The 5,966-nt window shown below is 48.6% G+C and overlaps 1 non-coding gene across 1 annotated transcript; it reads right to left on the reverse strand.

The window, feature by feature from the left end:
* Positions 1-5,369: 5,369 nt before the first annotated feature.
* Positions 5,370-5,476, reverse strand: LOC136588878 (U6 spliceosomal RNA). Its single transcript, XR_010787679.1, has one exon. It is a non-coding gene; the product is annotated as a U6 spliceosomal RNA (small nuclear RNA).
* Positions 5,477-5,966: the final 490 nt, after the last annotated feature.

Here is a 5,966-nt window from a genome sequence, read left to right on the forward strand (position 1 = left end):
TTTCCCGTTCGCCAGCGGCACCCCAAAATCCTCCATCCTGGCCACATGCCCTCTAAAACTTGTGCATACCCTCATTACCATGATGCCCCATAAACAACAACCATCTATGTAGTGTATTACACCAACATCAGGGCATTCCTTCCTTACACCTACTGTAACAATGAGGATAGTCCTAAATAATAGTGGGATGCCTTAGATCCCATCGGTAACGCCAAACCGGAAACCAAAGAATTAACACCCCAACCAATAAGAAGTTATCCGAATACTGCATCACATGACCGAAGGGCCATAATAAAGCCAATGTAGTCACATGATGCATATCTTACTGCCAGCAGCTCAGGAGCGCCTCAGCATTCAGAGAAGACTGCTTGTGGGTAAGATAGATGATAAATAACCAGGAGGAGATAGACTCCTTCTGTGGCATCACCCTTAGGGCGCCCACCCACTGGCGATTTTTTTTTCTTTGCGTTTTGCGTTTTTCCTGCAGAGCAATTAGAATTGAATGTACTCCTGTCCACTGGCGTTTTGCGTTGCGTTGCGTTGCGTTTTTTAACATAGGAACTGTCAGTTGCATATGTGTCCTTATTTTTCTCCTAATGCACCCATGAAAGTCAATGGAAATTAACGGAAAAGCCGCGAAAATGCGGCAAAAAACGCCGCGAAAACGCAGCGTTTTTCACGCACGAAAATCGCAAACGCCAGTGGGTGGGCGCCCTTAAAGGGGACAACCTCAAATTGAAAATAAAGGGGGGGATCAAAATGACCGGCAACTCTGCCCTCAGCTATGTTCTTAGCAATTTAGCTAGATCAGGATCATAAACAACTGAAATTAACTTATTAACCCCTTCACAGCTGAGTCCCTTTAACTCATGCACATATAGGCCATACTGGGAGCCTTCTTTAATGAGCCGGGCCTACTTCCAATATGGTGGCCTCACTCTAGTCCTGCCCTATTGCAGGAAACTCTATTTCCTGGATGCAAGGAATTTGTACTGATTTCTGACTAAAACAACCATAAATGGATGAGAGCGGCACAATATGAGCCCTTATGGCAGTACCCACAGCTCTTACCTCAGTACCCACAGCTCTTACCTCAGTACCCACAGCTCTTATCTCAGTACCCACAGCTCTTACCTCCGTACCCACAGCTCTTACCTCAGTGCCCACAGCTCTTACCTCCGTACCCACAGCTCTTACCTCAGTACCCACAGCTCTTACCTCCGTACCCACAGCTCTTACCTCAGTACCCACAGCTCTTACCTCAGTGCCCACAGCTCTTACCTCCGTACCCACAGCTCTTACCTCAGTACCCACAGCTCTTACCTCAGTACCCACAGCTCTTACCTCAGTACCCACAGCTCTTACCTCAGTACCCACAGCTCTTACCTCAGTACCCACAGCTCTTATCTCAGTACCCACAGCTCTTACCTCAGTACCCACACCTCTTACATCAGTGCCCACAGCTCTTACCTCAGTACCCACACCTCTTACATCAGTGCCCACAGCTGTTATCTCAGTACCCACAGCTCTTACCTCAGTACCCACAGCTCTTACCTCAGTACCCACAGCTCTTATCTCAGTACCCACAGCTCTTACCTCAGTACCCACAGCTCTTACCTCAGTACCCACAGCTCTTACCTCAGTACCCACAGCTCTTACCTCAGTACCCACAGCTCTTACCTCAGTACCCACAGCTCTTACCTCAGTACCCACAGCTCTTACCTCAGTACCCACAGCTCTTACCTCCGTACCCACAGCTCTTACCTCAGTACCCACAGCTCTTACCTCAGTACCCACAGCTCTTACCTCAGTACCCACAGCTCTTACCTCAGTACCCACACGGCTCCATTACCTCGATCCCATAAATGTAACCACACACCAAGGTAGTGAGGCGCCCCAAGGATGTCTAACAACCACCTAACTAGTTACACCGAGGTGACACAAACACCCCGGTAACCATCATTAACCGTCTCTGTTCCTCCGGTCATCATTAGATTCTGATTATTTTTATAAGAAAGTAACAGTTATAAAACAACAAGTAATTATAAACCAGATCTGATTAACAGCAGCAGCCGCCTCAACCACAGACTGCGGGCAGCCGTTACCTCAGAGCTGATAGCTGACCAGTTATCTCACCGCTGACAGATACAAGCAGTGGTTACCTCAGAGCTGATAGCTGACCAGTTATCTCACCGCTGACTGCCTGCATGCAGTGCTTACCTCACAGCTGATAGCTGACCAGTTATCTCACAGCTGACTGCCTGCATGCAGTGGTTACCTCAGAGCTGATAGCTGACCAGTTATCTCACCGCTGACTGCCTGCATGCAGTGGTTACCTCAGAGCTGACAGCTGACCAGTTATCTCACAGCTGACTGCCTGCATGCAGTGGTTACCTCAGAGCTGATAGCTGACCAGTTATCTCACAGCTGACTGCCTGCATGCAGTGGTTACCTCAGAGCTGACAGCTGACCAGTTATCTCACCGCTGACAGATACCAAGCAGTGGTTAGAGCTGACAGTCTGCATGCAGTGGTCACCTCAGAGCTCAGTTACCTCAGAGCTCAACAGCCTAGTAAGGGTTATCACTAACACATTTAAAACTGACCAATCTACCTTAGGGGGCGCTCACATGACGGCCCCGATGCCCCGCACCCTGTGAGCCAAAGCCAGGAGCAGAGAGGAAGCATAATGGAAAGATTCCCATGTCCTCCCCATAATAGACCCGCTCCTGGCTCCGGACCGCCAAAAACTGAACACAAAAACCGCTGTGCGAAATCACTCCCAACTGGTACACAAGCTAAACCCTTCTATACACAGGTGCCAGTGACCAGGGGTACCACCTGGTAACCGGGGGTCTCACCACTTGTACAGCTTCACCTGTACCCTGCCATTACAGCAGCACAGGACTTGGCAGAGGGACCGTCGCCATCTTGTAGAGCTTCACCCGTACCCTGCACGCACAGCAGTACAGGACTTGGTGTTGGCATCTGGTGGCACTGTTCCTGCTGGCGTTGGCATCTGCTGGGCACTGTTCCCGCTGCCAGGTTTCAGTCGCCTCCGATCGGATGAAGGTAAAGGCAGCCTCTGCGTTTGCTTCGCTGGTAATTTTCTACTGACAAGTCCTCCTCAGATACAAGCGTTCACACAATGTCCTCTGCAGCTCCTCCTGGCCGGCACTGCTGACAAGTTCTAAGCTGAAGCGCAGGGGATTCCAGACATCTGTGAAACTGTTCCTAACTGACCACTTCATCCTCGCTGACGATCAGGCGCTGCAGAAAGTCCTTCATCTTCACAGAGGATCTGAAGCTGTGACAGGAATTGTGAGGGGAGCTGACAGGAATTGTGACAGGAACAGGGAGCTGTCACCTGGATGCTGCTTCCTTTCCAGCTGATGATGGCCCACATCTCTGCACCTCCATATCTCACTGCTGCTCCTCTCAGCTTATTCCTCTGGACCAATCACCAGCCACTATCAGGCCACCAGATTCTGCCTGACAACCACAGGCATTTCCCGCCATTTTTCTTCAGCCAATCATGTGCTGCTGCCAACCAGTCCATCACTGGGCAGAACTCACTCTCTTCCATCTCATCTGACCCAGTAATGACCTTTGTAACATATCATGGTTAACCAGAAAACCTTCTCCATAGAAGGTGACATATCATCCATCCATCATGTATATAAAGCTCCCAGATCCCATGAGGCTTTCCCTCCTAACTGTCCCTCAAGCCTTACAAGGGGGTCACAGGAATGTCCCACAACATTGTCACACTTCCGTGGCTGCCAGGTCAAATTTATCACCAAGATAACATGTATGGGACCATCTGGGAGACCAACTTCTACAACCTACAACTTTGCATGATCTAAAGGTTCAGTTACATAGCAAATATGGAGCAATATGCCACAGGATACCATACAGAACCTGTATGCCGCCATGCCCGCCAGTATCACATCTGGTATACAAACTAGAGGCAGTGCAACAGGGTACTAGAGCCTCCATGCCCACCCGTATCACATCTGGTATCCAAGCTAGAGGCAGTGCAACAGGGTACTAGAGCCTCCATGCCCGCCTGTATCACATCTTGTATCCAAGCTAGAGGCGGTACAACAGGGTACTAGAGCCTCCATGCCCGCCTGTATCACATCTTGTATCCAAGCTAGAGGCGGTACAACAGGGTACTAGAGCCTCCATGCCTGTCTGTATCACATCTTGTATCCAAGCTAGAGGCAGTACAACAGGGTACTAAAGCCTCCATGCCCGCCCGTATCACATCTTGAATCCAAGCTAGAGGCGGTACAACAGGGTACTAGAGCCTCCATGCCCGCCCGTATCACATCTTGTATACAAGCTAGAGGCGGTACAACAGGGTACTAGAGCCTCTATGCCCGCCTGTATCACATCTTGTATCCAAGCTAGAGGCGGTACAACAGGGTACTAGAGCCTTTATGCCTGCCTGTATCACATCTTGTATCCAAGCTAGAGGCGGTACAACAGGGTACTAGAGCCTCCATGCCCGCCTGTATCGCATCTTGTATCTAAGCTAGAGGCGGTACAACAGGGTACTAGAGCCTCCATGCCCGCCTGTATCGCATCTTGTATCTAAGCTAGAGGCGGTACAACAGGGTACTGGAGTCTTCGTACAAGGCATCAGTTTTCCGCAATAAGGGTGGTTTCACACAGGCAAGAAAATCGTGCGATTTTCGCCTGATGCGATAGTCAGTAAAAAAGCAGATTATGAAACCAACGGTTTCCTTCCCATCTGTGATGTTTTCACTGATGTGATGTTGAGAGAACAAAAAATAACGGCTGCTCTATCTTTCTGCGATGTGCGATTCTTTTTATCTCCCAGGTTTCGCTATGGAGCCGCTCCTTTTTATCGCCTCGCAATGCAACAAGATTGTGTTGCGATGCAATTTTGATAATGGAAAGTCCTATTCATTTTCGCAATAAAAAATTGTACATTTTTTATCGCGCAATTTTATTGTGGCCGTCAGCACTGCGATGGGAGATTATTCTAAAAAAAAAGCATTGCTGGCAACCAAGTATTGCAGACACAAAATAGGGGGTCGCCCGTGTGAAAGTCGCCTAAATGATCCTTTTACTCCGATATTGTAATCACTCACTTATAACAACGTTACAATCACACAGACAAAAGTGTCATCCCACAACTTCTGGGGGGGGTTACACTGTACGTGGTTATGGCGCCTCGGGTACATTTGCTGTATGCCTGTAGTCACATGGCACAAAAAATACACCTTTTAGTAGTGGCACCGTGAGACAATTATTATTATTACTCCAAGTTAAAACCTATAAGGAGAAAAAAATGTTATGTTAGAATTTTTTTTTTAATTCTAATTGAAGAATCGGTGCAAAAATATGGAACGCCTCACGAATTTGCGTGTCATCCTTGCGCAGGGGCCATGCTAATCTTCTCTGTATCGTTCCAATTTTAGTATATGTGCTGCCGAAGCAAGTACGATACTGCAGACAGCCCCGGCGGAATTTATGGTCCCGCGGGAGAGAAGTTCTTACATTGTGGAGAGATTACTTTTATAAATTAAAAATAATGTATCCTGCTGTGATATTTTACCTAATATGTCATGCCTGTAATAATAAAACCTGTTAATATAGTGTATTTTGGCCAAACTGAAGAGCATTTTATGACAATATTATATGCAAATGAGAACAAGCCACAGTGCATGCTGGGAAGAATGCTGGTCTTGGAATACGGACCTTGTACCACAGAAGGCGCAGCTGGTGTGGAATGTACTGCGGATGACTGCAGCATTCTGCTTCCATCAGGAGAGCAGCTGCTCACTGCTGCACCACTGGCTGACGGTCACATTAGGACGTAATTGCCGGCTCACGCCTACTGCTGCTGGACGTGGCGCTATAGCATTAGGGCTGGGCGTGCAGCAGTGCAGCGCCTTCTGCCCACCGGTCTGCCCTGGCCGGAGTACAGCGATG

This window comes from Eleutherodactylus coqui, chromosome 13 (assembly GCF_035609145.1).
Source record: "Eleutherodactylus coqui strain aEleCoq1 chromosome 13, aEleCoq1.hap1, whole genome shotgun sequence".
Classification (NCBI taxonomy): domain Eukaryota; kingdom Metazoa; phylum Chordata; class Amphibia; order Anura; family Eleutherodactylidae; genus Eleutherodactylus; species Eleutherodactylus coqui.